Source organism: Triticum dicoccoides, chromosome 2B (genome assembly GCF_002162155.2).
Source record: "Triticum dicoccoides isolate Atlit2015 ecotype Zavitan chromosome 2B, WEW_v2.0, whole genome shotgun sequence".
Lineage (NCBI taxonomy): Eukaryota > Viridiplantae > Streptophyta > Magnoliopsida > Poales > Poaceae > Triticum > Triticum dicoccoides.
In genome coordinates, this window is record NC_041383.1 from 358363309 (window position 1) to 358387474 (window position 24166).

Below are 24166 nucleotides of genomic sequence, written 5' to 3' on the forward strand. Positions count from 1 at the left end.
GAGGGACTTTAGCATAATTGAGATATTGTGCACTCATGGTTGATCAATTTGTTTCACAGTTTGGACTATGAGATAACGTACTTTTGAACATGCGTGATATACCTTGATGTACCAGAATTACAAACCTAAGATTGGAATTTTGGAATTCAACTCCATCATTAGCTTTTGTAATTCATTTAAACGGAGTTACATTTTTTAAGCCGGGATTTCGTGATTTCAAATTCATATATCAAACCTAGAGATATACACATACGGGCATGTTCAAACTTTATAATCATCCACTTTATTCATACACATACACATTTTTGCTTTTGTCATCATATTTAGGATAAACACATTTGGAATTTCATTTGAATTGGACCGTATGATGGCATTTGCTTGTAGTAGCTCAATGATCCATATTTGAATTGAATGGACAATCTAAATTTCGAGTTGGAGACATTGATTTCAAAACTTGCACTTTTGTTTGCGTGCAAAACAAACAATTTGTCGGCCATGATATCATAGTCGGCCGTACAAGAGCAGAACACTTATAATTTTAGGTGCCAAAAGCTTTCAAACGTCCCGCTCACATCAAAATATCACGCGCCCGAAAGTTTAGCCCTGCGATATTCCTGTTTTACCCCTGCCACATGAACGGAAAAGGGCTTCTTTGGTAACTCCATTGTTTTCCCCTCTTTGCCCCCAACATTCTTCCCCAGAGCCCCTCCCCTTCCCCTCCCCACCCCCCAACCACGGCAAGCCGCCGAATCTAGTCCTTTGCCGCAGCGGTGGACCTCACACCCCGCCGGATCTAGCTTCCGCACCTTGGAACCCCCAACTACCAACTCACCACTTCACCGGAGCTGCTTCAGCGACTGGCTTGTCCACTGCTCCAGATCTCCTTGACCGCCATTATGGTCCACCGCACCGGATCTGCTTAACCGGCACCCTCGTCCACCACAGTGTAGGCCCTTCACTGACTCCCTCGTCCGCCCCTTTGCTGGCCCTTCATACAAGCCCTCGTCCGCCGCAATAGATCCGCCTCACTAAAAGCATTGTACAACATGCCCGCCGAAGCCTTCGTCCATAACACCGGACCCACTCCACGGACGCCATATTCAACTCCACCTGCCCTGCTTTACCGATGCCGTATCCTCATCAGGTTATTTCAATTTGTACTCCTTCTGTTTTTCCCTTTATCGTGCAACTGTTCACTTACCACAGATGAGCTTTCTTGTATGTCGACAGGCGCTGCAATCGTAGAACCGAAGCCGCTTCAGCGACGGTGACAGTCGGCCCAAACTCAACCGCAACACGAGCACCATCAACGATACTTAGCTATCAAGTATGACAACGATACCCATACGCCGCGGAGAATCAGGTACTATTATCCAACGGTCGGCGCCTATGTTCACTTTCCTAGCATAAGCACCGCACCTTAGAATTTCTTCAGGGCATCATTCAGTTTTTGATGAGACGCGTTATTCTGCTTGCACCTGTAGGGCCATACTTCTGGCAGTGAACATGTTACATGTGCTAAATTACATACCATTGCACATATAGTTAATATGCTTTAGTTTTGTCCTAAGTAGTCCATCCGTTCCAAAATAGATGACCCAACTTTGTACTAACTTTGTACTGAAGTTAGTACAAAGTTGAGTCATATATTTTGGAACGGAGGGAGTATTACTGTACTTCCTAGATATCACTGCCTACTATTTTACTTCTTGAATGCTATATTTATGATAATGGTGTTGTTATGATGCCACCTGTTGGTTCCATCAGACTGCTTAATGTTCTCTATGCTTAATTACACATCAGCAAACTAGCATGTGGTTCCGCTGCTTTTTGTTTGTTTTACCCTACATTTTCTGATGCTAGCTATTACATCACTGCTCCGAGCCTCTATTCATTACTTGTTTGTGTGTTCTTGATCTTCCCAAGTTGCATGACTAATTTGATGCTTCTATTAATTATGGAGCTGTCAACCCCATCAGGCAAAATATTTATTCTTTTGGGGCTGGCACCTCGAACAAGCATAAAAATAGAGGGAATCAGATATATTGTCGTGTATGCACACACCCTTCTTTCATTAGTTTAGATGAACCATAGATCATCAATTTGGACCAGTGCATGCGATTAAAATTAATTTTACCTAAATAGAGGGTGCAGAATAAACTACAACAACTAGATTTGCAACAACGAGATGCTGACGATATCTTTAAAGAACATTGCAACAACAGCGAGGCTTCACAGCAACATATGGTAAGCCAGTGTGTTTTAGTACATGTGAAATGTAATGCGAGTGGGCTGCTTTCTTGGCTTGTGCCCTCAGCCTGAAATCCTTCCGAATTACAAATAGTTCAGTTGTCTGCTTTGTTGTATTGCTTGATTCGAATGCTTGTTTGTTGTTACGCTATACCTGAGTTGGCCAATATGTCAGCAATGCCTGCTGTACTATCGTAAAGAAATGCATGCCTATTTCATTTGAGTCCTTAACTTTTCCTCTCAACTTCATCACAAGACTGTCTTTGTAGTTTATATGAGGTTACACTGTTAAGTGCTTTCTCAAATTATTTCAACTGCTTAGATGCCTTGGCAACTTAGATATAGCGGTGGTACACTACCTTTTCAACTAGGGATGCCAACTGGGTCCTATTTAATCCCGATTAAAGTCCACTAGTGGTATGATAGTTCAAAAGAGTTTTTGTTTTTTGAGGAAAATGAACTAGGGAGCTAGCAAAAACTAACTAGATGGGACTGGCGGATGTCGTTCATTTGCCACTTACATCCCTAGTTTCATCTTACCATTTTAATTTCTTTTCGGCTGATGTTGCTTCGAACCATTTAAATATAGCTTGCCATGCTCGGCAATAATTCATCTGTCGTTTACCATGTAAGCTTACTGCCTGGATCATACGATAACTAACTCTTACTTATGTCCAGCAGAAACCTTTCAGGATGTCGTTCACACTAGGTCACAATGTACAACCCCAGAATCTATTTGTGGAATCAGTGCGCCATCCATGTTACCAGATAGCAGCAGTTTAGAGGCAACACCGCCGGAGAGCAGTTTGAGCACATATATTATAGTGCTTGAGGCTCTACTAGTGGTACAAAGAGATGGTGTGGCTGCCATGAATGAGGTAATCTTTATCTTGAGGCTGGAAATTACGGAATTAGAGGCACGCATTATGCAAGCAACCCAAGAATTGGAGGAAGTAAGAATGTTGCATTTGAAGATGGAGGAGGTCCTGTTGTTTCTGCTATCTGAAGCCTAGGGTAATCCTGGTTCTTCTTTAGATACCAATTGAAATTTTCATTAGATTATTGTACTTGCATGTTGTGTCATGTCTCTGAATGGATTATGTTGCAAGACCCCCTATGTTGTCCATGTGTTGTAATGATCCGTATTTCTTAGGCGAGGTAATCCTCGGTACTTGTATGATTGACATAAGGTGAACTGTTTTTCATGTGAGCATATTGTATTGGATGAAATAACTGTTTGACTCAGAGTGTGTCCAACCTACTGAATTCGAAGATGACAACATTTCTAAATCATAATCATATACAAAGGTGGAATAAATCTTTGTTGTGATTTTGAAGAAATAAATAACAAAACATACAATTATCTTTGGATATTCATAATCGAATACAAATTGGATTTGAATTTAGTTTGCCAGGGCCCAGGGCAAACGTGAATGCTAATTCTCCCAAGTTTTGAACAAAGCGGCTAAACACCCACTATAATTTGTCGGCTGCCCGAAGCAAGTGTTTGCGACATGGAAATTACTATCTACCCCTGACACTTCACATCCTTATCGACCAGATTTACACTGCTATCGATAGGGGTAGACTAGTAACTTCAATCAGACGTGACACGACGGCCTCTGAGCCCATTCAGACACGGTGGGCGCCAAACATGGGCGGCAAAACACATTTGATTCAAGCTCGTCCAAAAGACATGTGTCTCTTTCTGCATTTCCCCATTCATAGACAGTGGGCGGCAAAACAAACTCTCCTCGTCCGAAATCGATGTAGGCTAGTATTTTAAATAGGGGCAGATGTGTAACTTCCCTCAGACATGACACAACCTCCCTACCTGTCAGCCCCGTTCATACACTGTGGGCGCCAACTGTGGGCGGCAAAACACCCTTTCCTCGCCCGAAATTGTTACCGGGAAATATTTGGGAGATGCGAGATTACAGTCCTATCCCCAACAGGCGCGATGTCTGAAATTTTAAACGGGGGATAAGTTCGTAACTATCCCACATTTCGGAGAAGCGCGTCCCAAAGTTTGAGATCCCACCTCCCCTCCATTTCCCCATTCATACACCGTCGGCGGCACGACAACCTCCACACTGCGGCCAGCCTCCTCCGTCCGCCACCCCATCCTCCACCTTGCGGGAGCTGCTACCCCTACCCCGTCGTCCACTGCAAGAGATGGACGTCTCTCATCCACGGTGCTGGACCAGGATCCTTTCATCACCTCCTCTCGCTTCATCAGCGCCGTCGTCCACCTTGCCGTTGCCGCTCCTATGACCGCCTCGTCCACGGCAACAGGATTTATCCCCGACTCGGCCATCTGTCGTTTAAAGTCTTCTTCCCCACCGCCGACAACCATCGCACCCACATCACCCTCAACGTATCAGCATAGGCCTACACGGTGTTGATACATCTCCAACGTATCTATAATTTTTGATTGTTCCATGCTATTATATTACCCCTTTTGGATGTTTATGGGCTTTATTTTACACATTTATATCATTTTTGGGACTAACCTACTAACCGGAGGCCCAGACGTATTGCTGTTTTTTTGCCTATTTCAGTATTTCGAAGAAAAGGAATATCAAACGGAGTCCAATCGGAATGAAACCTTCGGGAGTGTGATTTTTGGAACGAACGTGATCCTAAGAAGTTGGAGTGCAAGTCAAGAAGCTTCTGAGGCGGCCAAAAGATAGGAGGGCGCCCCCCTATCTCCTGGGCCCCACAGGCGGCCACCGACATACTTCTTCCTCCTATATATACCTACGTACCCCGAAAACATCCGGGGAACCAATGAAACACAATTTCCACCACCCTAACCTTCTGTATCCGCGAGATCCCATCTTGGAGCCTTCGCCGGTGCTCCACCGGAGGGGGAATCGATCACGGAGGGCTTCTACATCAACACCATAGCCCCTCCGATGAGTTGTGAGTAGTTTACCACAGACCTTTGGGTCCATAGTTATTAGCTAGATGGCTTCTTCTCTCTTTTTGGATCTCAATACAATGTTCTCCCCCTCTCTTGTGGAGATCTATTCGATGTAAACTCTTTTTGCGGTGTGTTTGTCGAGATCCGGTGAATTGTGGGTTTGTGATCAAGTTTATCTATGAGAAATATTTGAATCTCCTCTGAATTCTTTCATGTATGATTGAGTTATCTTTGGAAGTCTCTTCGAATTATCAGTTTGGTTTGGCCTACTAGATTGATCTTTCTTGCCATGGGAGAAGTGCTTAGCTTTGGGTTCAATCTTGCGGTGTCGTTTCCCAGTGACAGCAGGGGCAGCAAGGCACGTATTGTATTGTTGCCATCGAGGATAAAAAGATGGGGTTTATATCATATTGCTTGAGTTTATCCCTCTACATCATGTCATCTTTCTTAATTCATTACTCTGTTCTTTATGAACTTAATACTCTAGATGCAGGCAGGAGTCGGTCGATGTGTGGAGTAATAGTAGTAGATGCAAGCAGGAGTCAGTCTACCTGTTGTAGACGTGATGCCTATATACATGATCATGCCTAGATAATCTCATAATTATTCGCTTTTCTATCAATTGCTCGACAGTAATTTGTTCACCCACCGTAATACTTTTGCTATCTTGAGAGAAGCCACTAGTGAAACCTATGGCCCCCGGGTCTATCTTTTATCATATAAGCGTTCAATCTACTTTTATTTGCATCTTTACTTTTTGCATCTATATTATAAAATACCAAAAATATATTTATCTTATCATATTATCTCTATTAGATCTTACTTTCGCAAGTGGCCATGAAGGGATTGACAACCCGTTTATTGCGTTGGTTGCGAGTTCTTTGTTTGTTTGTGTAGGTGCGTGGGACTTTTGAGGAGCCTCATACTGGATTGATACCTTGGTTCTCAAAAACTGAGGGAAATACTTACGCTACTATTGCTACATCACCCTTTCCTCTTCAAGGAAAACCAATGCAAGCTCAAGACGTAGCAAGAAGGATTTCTAGCACCGTTGCCGAGAAGGTCTTCGCTCTAGTCAAGACATACCAAGTACCCATCACAAACTCATCTCGCTCGCATTTACATTATTTTCCATTTGCCTCTCGTTTTCCTCTCCCCCACTTCACCTTTGCCTTTTCTTCGCCCCTCTTCCATTCGATCTTGTGTCTCCATGTGCCTTCTTTTTGCTTGCATCTTTGCTTGCTAGAAGTTTATGGATCCTCATCCACTTGCTAATCTTTTTAAGAGATCCAATTATGTTGAACCAATTGCTAGTGAGTTGTGTGCACTAGATTATCTTTATGAGGTTTTGCTTGAAATTCGTGAATCTGAAAATTGTGATGAAGAAATTTATGAAGAGATTTACGATAGCTCCTTGAATAAAAAGCATTATTGCATTTGTGCTAAAAATATGCAAAACCCTAAGCTTGGGGATGCTAGTTTTGCTATGTCTACTACTTACAATGATCATGATTGGGGTGATTCTTTGTATGATCTTGAAAATTTATTTAAGCCCCATGACGAGTATATGATTGATAATAGTGTTTGCAATAATATTGAAAGTGGGTTTGTAAGAGTGTCAACTTTAGATCCCACATATTGGGAGAATGTTCAATCTTATGAAATATTTGATAAAAGTGGGTTTGGAGAGGCTATGACTTTAGTTAATGTTAATCCCACTATTTTGGAAGAGTGTCAACTTTCTATGCATGTGGATCGTGTTGAAAACATATTATGTGATAGATATTTTGTTGAATTTGCTTATGATCCCACATGTAACTATATTGAGAGAGGAAAATATGATTGTGGAAATTTTCATGTTACTAAATTACCTCTCGTCATGTTGAGATTGCTATGTCTCTTTCTTCTTCCTTGCATATGCTAGTTTTTTCTTGCCTTGCAAATTTGTTTGCTTATAATATGCCTATGCATAGGAAGTATGTTAGACTTAAGTGTGTTTGTCACATGTTTTATGACACTCTCTTTGTGCTTCAATTCTTGTCTTTCATGTGAGCATCATTGAAATCTCAATGCCTAGCTAAAAAGGCTTTAAAGAAAAGCGCTTGTTGGGAGACAACCCAATATTTTTCCTTGCTGTTATAAAATAAATTTTTCATCTACCTTCTGTTTAGATGTGTTTTTATCTTTTAATTAGTGTTTGTGCCAAGTAGAACCTATAGGATAACTTACGATGATAGTTAATTTGATTCTGCTGAAAAACAGAAACTTTGCGCGCACGAAAATTAGTTTTGTTAAATCACAGAAACGTGATTTTGTGTCGATTCTTGTTGCTGCTGATCAATATACAAATTTTACAGGACTTCCTATTTTTGAAGTATTTTTAGAGTTCCAGAAGTTTGCGTTAGTTACAGATTGCTACAGACTGTTCTGTTTTCGACAGATTCTGTTTTTCGTGTGTTGTTTGCTTATTTTGATGCATCTATGGCTAGTAAAATAGTTTATAAACCATAGAGAAGTTGGAATACAGTAGGTTTAACACCAAAATAAATAAAGAATGAGTTCATTACAGTACCTTATGTGGTGGTTTTGTTTTCTTTCACTAACGGAGCTTATAAGATTTCCTGTTGAGTTTTGTGTTGTGAAGTTTTCAAGATTAGGGTAAAGATTTGATGGACTATGGAACAAGGAGTGGAAAGAGCCTAAGCTTGGGGATGCCCATGGAACCCCAAGATATTCAAGGATAGCCAAAGGCCTATGCTTGGGGATGCCCCGGGAAGGCATCTCCTCTTTCGTCTTTGTTCATTGGACACTTTACTTGGAGCTATATTTTTATTCGCCACATGATATGTGTTTCGCTTGGAGCGTCGTGTATTATATTAGTCTTTGATTTTTAGTTTACCACAATCATCCTTGCTGTACACACCTTTTGGGAGAAGCCCACTTGATTCGAATTTGCTAGAATACTCTATGTGCTTCACTTATATCTTTTGAGCTTGATAGTTTTTGCTCTAGTGCTTCACTTATATCTTTTAGAGCACGGCAGTGGCTTAATTTTGAAGAAATTGCTAGTCTCCCATGCTTCACTTATATTATTTTGAGAGTCTTTTAGAACAGCATGGTATTTGCTTTGGTTACAAATTTGCTCCTAGAATGATGAGCATCCAAGTTGGGTATAATAAAAACTATCATTGGAAGTGAATTGGATGCTATGATTAATTTGATGCTTGATAATTGTTTTGAGATATAAAGGTAGTAATGTTAGAGTCATGCTAGTGGGTAATTATGAAATTGAGAAATACTTGTGTTGAAGTTGGCAAGTCCCGTAGCATGCACGTATGGTAAAAGTTGTGTGACAAATTTGTTGCATGAGGTGCTCTTTTGATTGTCTTCCTTATGAGTGGAGGTTGGGATCGCGCGATGGTTAACTCCTACCAACCCTTCCCATAGGATCATGCGTAGTAGTACTTTGCTTCGAGGGCATGTAGACTTTTGCAATAAGTATATGAGTTCTTTATGACTAATGTGAGTCCATGGATATACGCACACTCATCCTTCCACTTTGCTAGCCTCTGTTATACCGCGCAACTTTCGCCGTTATCATGCACCCATTATTTACCTTCCTCAAAAAAGCCACCATACCTACCAATTATGGCATTTCCATGGACATTCCAAGATATATTGCCATGCAACTTTCCACCGTTCGGTTTATTATGACACGTTCCATCATTGTCATATTGCTCTTTGCATGATCATGTAGTTGACATCGTATTTGTGGCAAGGCCACCTTCATAATTTTCATACATGTCGCTCTTGATTCATTGCATATCCTGATACACCGCCGGAGGCATTCATATAGAGTCATATCTTGTTCTAGCTTTGAGTTGTAATTCTTGAGTTGTAAATCAATGAAAGTGTGATGATCTTCATTATTAGAGCATTGTCTCAGTGAGGAAAGGATGATGAAGATTATGATTCCCCCACAAGTCGGGATGAGACTTCGGACTTTAAAAAGAAAAAAAAGAAAAAAAGAGAAAGTCCAAAAAGAAAAAAAAAGGCCAAAGAAAAAAAAGAAGAAAAGAAAAAAAAATGAGAGAAAAGAGAGAAGGGACAATGCTACTATATCTTTTTCCACACTTGTACTTCAAAGTAGCACCATGATCTTCGTGATAGAGAGTCTCCTATGTTGTCACTTTCATATACTAAGTGGGAATTTTTCATTATAGAACTTGGCTTATATATTCCAATGATGGGCTTCCTCAAAATGCCCTAGGTCTTCGTGAGCAAGCAAGTTTGATGCACACCCACTTAGTTTCTTTTGTTGAGCTTTCATATATTTATAGCTCTAGTGCATCCGTTGCATGGCAATCCCTACTCACTCACATTGATATCTATTGATGGGAATCTTCGTAGCCCGTTGATATGCCTAGTTGATGTGAGACTATCTTCTCCCTCTTTTTGTCCTCACAACCACCACCATTTACCACAATAATGCTATGTCCATGGCTTGCGCATTAAAAAGTATGAACCAATTGCTTGGCTGAAACCGGGATTGTGCATGATGGGAGTATTTCGTGTAATGAAAATGAAGCATGGCCTAACTATATGATTTCTTAGGGATAAGCTTTCTTTGGCTATGCTATTTTCATAGGACATGATTATTTGTTAGTATGCTTCGAAGCATTATTATTTTTATGTTTTATAAGCTTTTACCTTGAATCATTTGGATCTGAACATTCATACCACAATAAAGAAAATTACATTGAGAATTATGCTAGGTAGCATTCCACATCAAAAATTCTGTTTTTATCATTTACCTACTCGAGGACGAGCAGGAATTAAGCTTGGGGATGCTTGATACGTCTCCAACGTATTTATCATTTTTTATTGTTCCATGCTATTATATTACCCCTTTTGGATGTTTATGAGCTTTATTTTACACATTTATATCATTTTTGGGACTAACCTAGTAACCGGAGGCCCAGCCCGTATTGCTATTTTTTTTGCCTATTTCAGTATTACGAAGAAAAGGAATATCAAACGGAGTCCAAACGGAATGAAACCTTCGGGAGCGTGATTTTTGGAACGAACATGATCCGAAGAACTTGGAGTGCAAGTGAAGAAGCTTGCGAGGCGGCCAGGAGATAGGAGGGCGCACCCACCCCCTCTGGGCGCGCCCCCTATCTGATGGGCTTTACAGGCGGCCACCGACGTACTTCTTCCTCCTATATATACCTACTTACCCCGAAAACATCCGGGGAGCCAACAAAACACAATTTCCACCACCGTAACCTTCTGTATCCGCGAGATCCCATCTTGGAGCCTTCGTCGGCGCTCCGCCGGAGGGGGAATCGATCACGGAGGGCTTCTACATCAACACCATATCCCCTCCGATGAGTTGTGAGTAGTTTACCATAGGCCTTCGGGTCCATAGTTATTAGCTAGATGTCTTCTTCTCTCTTTTTGGATCTCAATATGTTCTCCCCCTCTCTTGTGGAGATCAATGTGATGTAAACTCTTTTTGTGGTGTGTTTGTCGAGATTCGATGAATTGTGCGTTTATGATCAAGTTTATATATGAGAAATATTTGAATCTCCTCTCAATTCTTTTATGTATGATTGAGTTATCTTTGCAAGTCTCTTCGAATTATCAGTTTGGTTTGGCCTACTAGATTGATCTTTCTTGCCATGGGAGAAGTGCTTAGCTTTGGGTTCAATCTTGCGGGGTCCTTTCCCAGTAACAGCAGGGGCAGCAAGGCACGTATTGTATTGTTGCCACCGAGGATAAAAAGATGGGGTTTATATCATATTGCTTGAGTTTATCCCTCTACATCATGTCATCTTTCTTAATGCGTTATTGTCACACCCTGATTTTCATGCCACTACACTTAAGCTAACAATCATAATAAAATGTGGTTTGACAAAAACTTTTGAGTGTTTTGGACCTTGCCTTGATTGGTTTTTGTCTGTTGTTTGCAAGTGCTCTAAAAATAAAATAAATCCTCCAACTCTTATACTCCTTATCCTTGATCCAAAAACCTTTCCCAATGATCATGCAATGTGTATAGGATATAAAAATAATTTCTTGCAAAAATAATTTGGCCAAATAGTATTTTCAAAAATTAGTTTTTCAAAAACCCCTGAATTGAGGTTTGCACTGCAAGTACTTAATTAAGGGCAGTAAAAAATTTTCCAAAAATATATTTGACTCCTATTAGATATAGGATACCCAGAAACCACAAAAATATAATTTTAAAAGTTATTTTCCTATTTTATTCAAAAGCTTTTTCTTAAGGCCAGAAATGGTCTTTAATAGGGAAAAAATATTTTATTGTTTCAAAAATATTTGGCAAAATTCTTGGAAGGTCATTGGACATATATTGTCCATATATGTGAGTTTCAACACATGGTCATGATGAAAATATTGGACAAAAGCGTCCAAAACCATTTCTGCCCATTTCAAGGATTTGAAATATTTCTACAAGAAATATTTTCAAATAATTCCAAGAAAATTCTAGCATGTCACATATGGCATATGAGATGATCTTGCCAAGCCTCATGTCTTGGAGAACAACATAACATCACCAAATCTCTTCAAGACCATTTATGTCCATTTTGAAGTTTGAGCAACTCTACATTGCCAAACATGTCCAAATGTTCTCAAACTTGGTGCACATGCTCCAATGGTCTAATCATGCATCTAGACCAAATTGCACAAGTTGGAGAAAAGGATATCTTGATCCAAGTGCCTCAAAACCCTCTCTGACCAGAATCAAAATTTGAACAACTTTACATTGTCAACTTTCTTATTTTGCTCTCAACTTTTGTGAGCATGTTCACATGACCAAATGAGGCCACTACACAAAGTGGTTCATCAAGGGGAAGTGATTTTCTCAACTAGATCTACACAAGTTCATTTCTACTAATTTCTAGGGTTTACAAAAGTAGCATTGGCAACTTCGCCCAAATAATTTCCAAATTGGTGGAAAGCCCTAATTATATGTTTCATTTCACCCTGTGGAGTCTCATGGCAGTTGGAAATCATCTGCTGGCCCAAACCATTATCAAACACCTTCTGCCACTTTTCAAAAATCACCATTTTGACCACTAACACTATTCTCCTTGAGCTCAAGTTTTACCACAGCCCTCAGAGTCCCCTTGCACCCCAGTAACTCTTCCCTGGCCTCAACTCAATGATTGAAGGGTGAAACATCCCCATTTACCCTTCTGGACAGCGGCATTCTTCTCCTTTCTCACCTCCCTCCTCACTCCAGTGGCCACCCAGGGTATCCAAGGCCATATCCCACTTCTTTACTTCCCCCTAGAGCTACCAGACATCTTTGGCTATGACCACATTGCATAGAAAATGGCCATGCCGGCCATTTAGGCGCTCTGGAGCGCGCTACAGTGCGCTCCCGCACTGTAGCCGCCCCCTTCCGACCGCCTCTGGCCACCTCGGGCCTCCCCAGCACGCCCGACGATGCGCCTCGACGTTTGCCACATGCCACGCATCTGTCCCCCTCCTGCTTCTCCCTCCTCTCGCCCCAGCTCACACGCGCGCCGGCCGCCCGTGAGCTCCAATGAGCGAACTCCCACGCGCGGTGCCCCTGGCCCCATTGCTCTCTCTCTTCTCTCCCCTAGCTCTAGACCAAATCCAGGAACGCCCCAGACACACCACGACGAGCTCCCGTGACCCATGGCGATGGCAACGAGTGCGCCAGCGCATGAGTCCTCGGTGGACCGTCACCCACCTATATAAAGGCCACCCCCGATCCCTATCTCGTCTCCAACTGCCCTCTCTCCCTCCCGTGGACCCCTCGGACCGTGCCATTCTTCCTCCCGTGCCCCCATCCACCTCCAAGGCCAAGCCGAGCCGCCATCCATCACCAAAGTTCGCGCCGTCCCGACTCCCTCCTCTCCCTATAACCGCACCACAGGACCCCCCAGAACCAGAGGAGCTCGACCACACCCTTCTTTCTCCTCCGGCAAGCCGCTAGGCCATGGCCACTCTCGCCCGACGCCACCGTCCGCCGCGGGGGAAGCCCTGCTCCCATCCGGTGACGCAGGCACCCGTGGTGTTGTCTCCCTGGTTCGTCTCTCCCCGCTGAGCACGCCGGTGGGCGGATCATCGCCGGAGACGCCCTATAGCACTTGCGGCCGACGTCTAGCGCCTCCTCTGTCTCCCTTCGCGTCCGCGCGGGAGGTTGAGGACGAACCTGCAGGCGAGGCCCGATCATCAGTGGCCCAGCCACCTGGCCACACTGGCAAGTGGAGGCGAGTTCGCCGTCTCCCACATCCCCGCAACGAAGGCGCACTCCGCCTGGGCGCCTTCGACGTCGCCCTGTCGTCCGCGTGGCCGAGCCGCTGGGTCGGCCCAGTGCACTGCGGTGCTATACTGCGCCCGGTGCGTGGTATAGGTATAACCCACACTTCCTTTGTCTTTTTCTTTTTCCAGAAATTTGAAAAATCTCCCAAATATTCATATTAACTCCAAATTGAATGATTCAAATTTCTGGCAACTCCATAAATCATGCTCTACCTGTTGGTGCAGCATGAGCATTTTTCCAGAACACCTCTCTTCACAAAAATCCAATAAAGCTCCATTTTCCAATTTTGTGATGAACTTTAGAAAATTATAGAGAGCTCAAAATTGATCCAAATGCCATGATTCAAAATCCTTGATACTTCTAAGTTCATAACTTAGTCTTTCAACATTTGTTTTCTAATACTTTATGTGCCACACAAAATAATGAGCCATTTCTTCATATTAGCCAACTTTGCAAATTCATAGGAAATTCATTTGAACTCCAAATCAAGTGAAACCAACTCCTAGATGCTTCTAAAATTATTCCTTGTTAAATGGATGCCTTTGATCACTTTTCAACTAGTTCTTCTGTACACTTCTTGCAAATCCATAAACCCCTTGATTCCATCATATCGAAATGTTTAGAAATATCCATTGATCCACTTCCAATGAAATCACCTTGGTCATTCCTCATATGACCAGAGGTATCCTAGAAAAGTACAACTCACATTTTTTACAGCACTTTTATTTTTGCCTTGTCGTGTTGCTTATTATGGTTGTTTTTGACGATAGTTGACGAAGTAGACAAAATGCTCGGAGTTGGACCAGAGATATTTGAAGACCTCGAAGACTTTGTTAAAACAGACAAGTATCCCTTTGACCATGTCCATGAAACCCTTTTTATGCATGTCATATAGCACCATATTGTTGTTGCAACGGAATCATGATGAGGTGGCAACCACTTTGATGGTTTGCCACCGTACTTCCTTGTTGATACTTGCATTGTGCATGACCCTACCTTCTTATGATGGTTATGCCAGTGGGGGTAGATAGGATGCTAAAGTAGTGCTACGCAAAAAGGGACAGGAATATGCATGGTGATGGAGACAAAGTATTTTCAAAAGACTTTTCGAAAACCCCATCGGGTGCCACTTATGCCCGGGGGAGATGATGAGTTGGGTGGCCACTTGATGACGAAGTGGTGTACCAAGGCAAGTGTGTGTTGTTTTCAAAACGGATTGGTTTAAGTTGCAACCATTATTCCAACCTTACATGCGCAACCACTCTACCCTTTTATTGGAAAGGGCATTATTGATTACCTAGGCCGATACTAGCTTAGAGCCCGCATTACTAGTGACGGGGGAGAGTTGGTGCTCTCTCTCGGGACGGGGTCGTGCCAGGTAGGGCGGACATGACTGTTTTCATAGGGCACCGGATAGACCGTTGTGTCCCCCCTCGAATGTTAAAATCTCGAGTGAGTCTCGTATGATGTACATCGTGAGGATATGGAACAACGAGTGGACTCCTTGTTAGTGTCGTCTAGGGAAAGATAGTGATCGGGTGCTTACCCCGGGTACTTGAGGTATCGCGGGTTGTGGATGACACGGAAGTTCCCCGGATCTTGTGGGTAAAGTGTGAAACCTCTGCAGAGTGTCAAACTATTCGAATAGCCATGTTCACGGTCAAGGACAGTTGGGTAACCACTCTTGGGCTATGTCCACATGTTTAAAAACTAGTGTGTGTGTTTGGATAAGTGGGAAGACCTACTTGGGTCAAGTCAAAGGACTTGACATGATTGAGTTGGGTTGATGCCCACTCTATTTATGTTGATATCTGTAACCTGTCCTCATGGTTACTTGAATTCTCCTGATGCATGTCTTACAAGTTGTTGAACATGTCATTGAACTCAAAACTAGCTTTCTGCAAAAATTTACCTATATCGTGCATTGTTGTATCTTGAACCAAAACATGGGTTCCTTGCGAGTACATTCAAAGTAATCATTGGCTTGCCACTGGTTATTTTATTGGCCAGGCATGAAAGAACATGATATAATGAAGAGTACCTTGGTGACGACATGCGAGCTAGGACGCTTCCTAGTTAGAATGCCTGTAGTGTTAAGGCAGATGGCATGGGTCCAAGTTGTTATTGAAGATTTCCGTTGCGATGATACACTCAAGACTTGACCACAATGGTCCTACTTGTGTAAAACAGTATGTATGGATGTAAGACTCTTTTTATTCAGCTTCTGTGTGTTCAGTGAGCATTTATCTCTGGGATCACTGTACACGTGCATTCGGTGATCTCGACTTATGAGTCGGGGTCCCCACAGAGCTGGTATCAGAGCCATCCTGACTGTAGGAAGCCTTAGTTAGCATGGTCGTTAGTTACTGTAAAACTATTTGCAAAACTACTACTAGTTTTCAAAACTATCTATACTTCTATTCCCTTCTCAGTTTTTAAAGAACTAAGGTATACTTTCCTCATTGGTCGTTTCCCCTTCAAAACTTTTGGTTGCTAGAACCCTTATGCCCCTGACCACCGGATTCCTTGAAATCCTTGTGGGTAGTCTAGAAGGAGGATGCCTTGTCAGACATCCACCCACATATTCTGAACACAAGATTGGCGACACCACAACAAGACGATACCAACAGAAGATACATCTTCGAGGAATGAGGACATGAAGACCCAGAGGATGGATATACCTTTGAATTTTCCCCAGGATGATGCAACCTTGTCCTATAAGGCTCAGGGTGTAAGATATGCAAGATCATGATATACATCGCTAATAGAGCAACCATGTCCTTACCATTGTTGTAACGGCAACCACTGGTGCATGAGAACCTCGCCATTTGGTCCGCCTCACTATAGTGAGCAGGAAAACGGTTCTCTTCATCCCCCGCTCTTGGTGTCGAGGTTGTCATCAACGTAACCGACATGTTGGACCTCTACTATGCCTTATTAATGTCCTTGCATAAAGGATTACAAACCTGGTACCATCGACGCCTTAGAAATCAAAAGCGATCATCATGATTAAGAAGACAAGAGAAGACCAAGTCAAAGACAACCACGAGGAGCCACCATCACCCCATAACCTCATCAAGCGAGAAGTTGTCGAAGATTCTTCAGGCTGAACCCAGATCGTTTCATCAAACAAGAGATGTAGCAACACCCGAGGAAAACTCAGAAGACTGCATGAGGCACGAGGCACGACTACTGAGTCCGAGAACCCCTAGGGTAGGATGAGTCGTGTACCCCCTATGTGCAGTCAAGTCCGTATGATGGTTCGAATAGAACCATGATTGTGTGTTGCTTTTTTTTAGTTGTTCGTGTTTTGATACAGGTCGCACTTTTGCCCTAGGCAACAAGTATGCGACTATATCACCTTCCTTACCTTGCTTCTTCTGTTTGGCCATTTTTGCACCTGTTTGTTTGCACTTGTACTATAGAACCCCCTTTAGGCATTCCCCTCCTCTATGCTACCTCTCCCTCTCATCTCTCTCCTCAACTGAGGGCTAGCAAGATAAGATACGCCCATGATTCTACTTTGGCAACCAACCAGCACTGAAGACTTTTGCTACAACCTCCTCGACCAAGTGCAACCCTGTAGAGTTATGTTTACCTCTCAAGACTGTAAACCCATCACTACACCCTTCGAGACTTCACGAGATAGCCCGGCTCAAATCCTTAACCAAGTGCTTAACCCACAGAATTACAAGCGGACCAGTTAAGCCTCTGTAACCTCGCATAGCACTAGGTTCATTATGGAACTAGTGGACATAGCGAACGAGCACCTTATCATCCTAAGATAGCACCAAAACTGACGATGCCATAGGAGAGACCAATTTGGGAATATAGGAACAGAGGACAAATGACTTGAGGAGTTTATATCAGAGACCTTGAGGAATTGACTGAGACTCATTGGTGGATTATGAGGCTTTCATATTGGTAGATGAACTTGGTGGGATCGTGTTAAATGAGTAGCATAACTTTCATCACCCTGGAGTAAACTGGATTTTGTCAGACAATTAGGATCATAAGCTGAGATTCTTGGAGGAATAAGATTTTGACCTGATCAGATGATATCAATAGGAGGTTGTTGAATTGCGAAAATGACCTAGAGGGAAATATGTAGGAATTCTCGTTGGACATGAGATTTGGATTTAAGTAGGTGATCCTAGTTGAGTATAGATGCTAAGTAAGTCTACATGGTTCGGAGTAAATTGGCTTTAGACTGAAGATCTCGAACATGAGACCATGTTTCTCGGTGGACGATAAACTAGGAGATTGGGTTAATTGTCGGGGTTTATTTAGGGATCTGTATGAGCTTGACCTTGGAGTTTACTTCACCATGACAATGGGAATCGGTGGACTGACTATAGCAAAAATAGCCCTTTCAAGTAACTGGGGATTATAGGACATTAGGAGATCATGTGGAACACCATAGACATTGGATTTGTATAATTAATGGATTGTGTAGTGATTGATGGAAGTTAATGGGCTGTTAGAGTTGATTCATAGGAAGGAAACAAGATCTTGGAGTGGCATACGACGTGTTTCCTTAGGATAGAGATGCACTATCCTGGACCTTGGGAGAATGGGCTGAGCACTTGGATTCTGATGTTTAATTCAAGCTTAGCAGCTTGTATATTATGCCCATGGAGTTTTTCATAGATACGAGTTTGGGGATGGTTGACATGTATGATTCTATTAGACCTCCTTGCCGAAGCCATGAGGATATAGGAAAATTGGCATCTCAGAAACTGTGCTCAAGGATGGGATGATAAACATTCACTCGCACACTAGAACCTTTGAAACTCTTAAGCCCCACCAAACCACAACATGGTCGGATCATGACCACGGGCTTTGGCTCTAGGACGATAAGACCTTTGCCAATGCTCAACCGAGACCACCACCAATACCCCAGCCTACTTTGCGTACCCCATGGACTTTATGGAATACTTGGACAAGTTAGTTGTCATCTTTATTTGGCGACATACTTGTCTACCCGAAAATGGGAGAAGAGTCGTTTAGCTGATTAGAAGACATTTTAAAACCGCCATGTCTAGAAGGAAGAACTACACCAACCACCATCGTCAAGAAGTAAACATCCGCATCGAAGACCAGGTGAATCTGCAAGCCACTCCTCTCAAAGGAACCAAGCATTTCCACGACAAGGAGACCCACACCAAGATTCATCGGCCCCTTCGAGATCACTCTAAGATTTAACAACCCCCTCTGAGATAACTATGAGACGAAGAGAAGACAATTATCATCTGGAGTTTCCACCTAAGTTACCTGATGTGCACAACGCTTTCCATTCATCACAACCCCGGAAGTGTTTCCAACTTCCTAACTTGCCCGATCTCTAGGAGGGCATTGACCCCTAGCCCAATCTAACGTACCGCAAGCTACCCATTAGCAACCTGGATCAAGAAGAGCGTCATACACGAAGACATACCATCAAGTACTTAAATCTCAATGGAGCACTACACGGAAGCAGAAGCAACATGAGGACTTGAAGACTACCCCACATCCAAGTTTTTGTATCCCTTTCCGCGCCTAGTTTGGGAATCTCGGGGACGAGATTCTTGTAAGGGGGGTAGATCTGTCACACCCTGATTTTCATGCCAGTACACTTAAGCTAACAATCATAATAAATGTGGTTTGATAAAAGTTTTGAGTGTTTTGGACCTTGCCTTGATTGGTTTTTGTCTGTTATTTGCAAGTGCTCTAAAAATAAAATAAATCCTCCAACTCTTATACTCCTTCTCCTGGATCCAAAAACCTTTCCCAATGATCATGTCATGTGTATATGACATAAAAATAATTTCTTGCGAACATAATTTGGCCAAATAGTATTTTCAAAAATTAGTTTTTCAAAAACCCTTGAATTGAGGTTTGCACTGCAAGTACTTAATTAAGGGCAGTAAAAATCTTTCCAAAAATATATTTGACTCCTATTAGATATAGGATACCCAGAAACCACAAAAATATAATTTTAAAAGTTATTTTCCTATTTTATTCAAAAGCTTTTTCTTAAGGCTAGAAATGGTCTTTAATAGGGAAAAATTATTTTATTATTTCAAAAATATTTGAAAAAATTCTTGGAAGCTCATTGGACATATATTGTCCATATATGTGAGTTTCAACAAATGGTCATGATCAAAATATTGGACAAAAGCCTCCAGAACCATTTTTGCCCATTTCAAGGATTTGAAATATTTCTACAAGAAATATTTTCAAATAATTCCAAGAAAATTCTAGCATGTAACATATGGCATATGGGATGATCTTGCAAAGCCTCATGTCTTGGAGAACAACATAACATCACCAAATCTCTTCAAGACTATTTTTGTCCATTTTGAAGTTTGAGCAACTCTACATTGCCAAACATGTCCAAATGTTCTCAAACTTTGTGCACATGCTCCAATGGTCTAATCATGCATCTAGACCAAATTGCACAAGTTGGAGAAAAGGATATCTTGATCAAAGTGCCTTAAAACCCTCTCTGACCAGAACCAAAATTTGAACAATTTTACATTGTCAACTTTCTTATTTTGCTCTCAACTTTTGCGAGCATGTTCACATGATCAAATGAGGCCACTACACAAAGTGGTTCGTCAAGGGGAAGTGATTTGCTCAACTAGATCGACACAAGTTCATTTCTGCTAATTTCTAGGGTTTACAAAAGTTGCATTGGCAACTTTGCCCAAATCATCTCGAAATTGGTGGAAAGCCCTAATTATATGTTTCATTTCACCCTGTGGAGTCTCATGGCAATTGGAAATCATCTGCAGGCCCAAACCATTATCAAACACCTTCTGCCACTTTTCAAAAATCACCATTTTGACCACTAACACTATTCTCCTTGAGCTCAACTTTTACCACCGCCCCTCAGAGTCCCGTTGCACCCCAGTAACTCTTCCCTGGCCTCAACTCAATGATTGAAGGGTGAAACATCCCCATTTACCCTTCTGGACAGCAACATTCTTCTCCTTTGTCACCTCCCTCCTCACTCCAGTGGCCACCTCTAGCATCCAAGGCCATATCCCACTTCTTTACTCCCCCCTAGAGCTACCAGACACCTTTGACCGTGACCACATTGCATAGAAAATGGCCATGCCGGCCATTTGGGCGCTCTAGAGCGCGCTACAGTGCGCTCCCGCACTGTAGCCGCCCCCTTCCAACCGCCTCCGGCCACCTTGAGCCTCCCCAGCGCGCCCGACGACGCGCCTCCATGTCTGCCACACGCCACGCCTCTGTCCCCCTCCTGCTTCTCCCTCCTCTCGCTCCAGCTCGCATGCGCGCCGGCCGCCCGAGAGCTCCAATGAGAAAACTCACAGGCGCGGTGCCCTTGGCCCCCCTGCTCTCTCTTCTCTCCCCTAGCTCTAGACCGAATCCAGGAACGCCCCAGACACACCACGACGAGCTCCCGTGACCCGTGGCAACGGCAACGAGCTCGCCGGCGCACGAGTCCTCGGTGGACCATTTCCCGCCTATTTAAAGGCCACCCCTGAGCCCTATCTCGTCTCCAACTGCCCTCTCTCCCTCCCCTGGACCCCCCGGACCGCGCCATTCTTCCTCCCGTGCCCCCATCCACCTCCAAGGCCGAAGCCGAGCCGCCGTCCATCGCCAAAATTTGCGCCGTCCCGACTCCCTCTTCTCCCTATAACCGCATCACAGGACCCCCCAGAACTAGAGGAGCTCGACTGCACCCTTCTTTCTCCTCCGGTGAGCCGCTAGGCCATGGCCACTCTCGCCCGACGCCACCGTCCGCTGCGGGCGAAGCCCTGCTCCCATCCGGTGATGCAGGCACCCATGGTGGGGTCTCCCGGGTTCGTCTCTCTCTGCTGAGCACGTCGGTGGGCGGATCATCGCCGGAGACGCCCTGTAGCACCGGCGGCCAGCGTCGAACGCCTCCTCTGTCTCCCTTCGCGCCCGTGCGAAAGGTTGAGGACGAACCTGCAGGCGGGGCCCGCTTGTCAGTGGCCCAGCCACTGGGCCACGCTGGCAAGTGGAGGCGGGTTCGCCGTCTCCCACGTCCCCGCAGCGAAGGCGCACTCCGCCAGGGCGCCTTCGACGTCACCTTGTTGTCTGCGTGGCCAAGCCGCTGGGTCGGCCTAGTGCGCTACGGCGCTATACTGCCCCCGGTGCGTGGTATAGGTATAACCCCCACTTCCTTTATCTTTTTCTTTTTCCAGAAATTTGTAAAATCTCCCAAATATTCATATTAACTCCAAATTGAATGATTCAAATTTCTGGTAACTCCATAAATCATGCTCTACCTATTGGTGCAGCATGAACATTTTTCCAGAACACCTCTCTTCACAAAAATCCAATAAAACCCCATTTTCCAATTCTGTGATGAACTTTAGAAAATCACAGAGAGCTCAAAATTGATCCCAATGCCATGATTCAAAATCCTTGATACTTCTAAGTTCATGACTTAGTTTTTCAACATTTGTTTTCTAATACTTTATGTGCCACACAGAATAATGAGCCATTTCTTCATATTAGCCAACTTTGCAAATTCATAGGAAATTCATTTGAACTCCAAATCAAGTGAAACCAACTCCTAGATGCTTCTAAAATTATTCCTTGTTAAATGGATGCCTTTGATCACTTTTCAAATAGTTCTTCTGTACACTTCTTGCAAATCCATAAACCCCTTGATTCCATCATATCGAAATGTTTAGAAATATCCATTGATCCACTTCCAATGAAATCACCTTGGTCATTCCTCATATGACCAGAGGTATCCTAGAAAAGTACAACTCACATTTTTTTACAGCACTTTTATTTTTGCCTTGTCGTGTTGCTTATTATGGTTGTTTTTGACGATAGTTGACGAAGTAGACAAAATGCTTGGAGTTGGACGAGAGATATTTGAAGACCTCGAAGACTTTGTTAAAACGGGCAAGCATCCCTTTGACCATGTCCATGAAACCCTTTTTATGCATGTCATATAGCACCATATTGTTGTTGCAACAGAATCATGATGAGGTGGTAACCACTTTGATGTTTTGCCACCGTACTTCCTCGTTGATACTTGCATTGTGCATGACCCTACCTTCTTATGAGGGTTATGCCGGTGGGGGTAGATAAGATTCTAAAGTAGTGCTACGCAAAAAGGGACGGGAATATGCATGGTGATGGAGACAAAGTATTTTCAAAAGACTTTTCGAAAACCCCATCGGGTGCCACTTATGCCCGGGGGAGATGATGAGTTGGGTAGCCACTTGATGACGAAGTGGTGTACCAAGGCAAGTGTGTGTTGTTTTCAAAACGGATTGGTTTAAGTTGCGACCGTTATTCCAACCTTACATGCGCAACCACTCTACCCTTGTATGGGAAAGGGCATTATTGATTACCTAGGACGATGCTAGCTTGGAGCCCGCATTACTAGTGACGGGGGATAGTTGGTTCTCTCTCTCGGGACGGGGTCGTGCCAGGTAGGGCGGCCATGACTGTTTTCACAGGGCACCGGATACACCATTGTGTCCCCTCTCGGATGTTACGATCTCGAGTGAGTCTCGTATGATGTACATCGTGAGGATATGGAATAACGAGTGGACTCCTTGTTAGTGTCGTCTAGGGAAAGATAGTCATCGGGTGCTTACCCCGGGTACTTGAGGTATCGCGGGTCGTGGATGACACGGAAGTTCCCCGGATCTTGTAGGTAAAGTGTGCAACCTCTGCAGAGTGTCAAACTATTCGAATAGCCGTTTCCACGGTCAAGGACAGTTGGGTAACCGCTATTGGGCTACGTCCACATGTTTAAAAACCATTGTGTGTGTTTTGATAAGTGGGAAGATCTACTTGGGTCAAGTCAAAGGACTTGACATGATTGAGTTGGGTTGATGCCCACTCTATTCATGTTGATATCTGTAACCTGTCCTCATGGTTACTTGAATTCTCCTAATGCATGTCTTACAAGTTGTTGAACATGTCATTGCACTCAAAACTAGCTTTCTGCAAAAATTTACCTATATCATGCATTGTTGTATCTTGAACCAAAACATGGGTTGCTTGCGAGTACATTCAAAGTACTCATTGGCTTGCCGCAGGTTATTTTATTGGCTAGGCATGAAAGAACAGGATATAATGAAGTGTACCTTGGTGACGACATGCGAGCTAGGACGCTTCCTAGTTAGAATGCCTGTAGGGTTAAGGCAGATGGCATGGGTCCAAGTTGTTATTGAAGATTTCCGCTGCGATGATACACTCAAGACTTGACCATAATGGTCCCACTTGTGTAAAACGGTATGTATGGATGTAAGACTGTTGTTATTCAGCTTATGTGTGTTCAGTGAGCATTGATCTCTGGAATCACTGTACACGTGCATTCGGTGATCTCGACTTATGAGTCGGGGTCCCCACAGTTACTCTGTTCTTTATGAACTTAATACTCTAGAGGCAGACAGGAGTCGGTCGATGTGTGGAGTAATAGTAGTAGATGCAGGCAAGAGTCGGTCTACTTGTTGCGGATGTGATGCCTATATACATGATCATGCCTAGATAATTTCATAATTATTCGCTTTTCTATCAATTGCTCGACAGTAATTTGTTCACACCGTAATACTTATGCTATCTTGAGAGAAGCCACTAGTGAAACCTATGGCCCCTGGGTCTATCTTTTATCATATAAGCTTTCAATCTACTTTTATTTGCATCTTTACTTTTTGCAT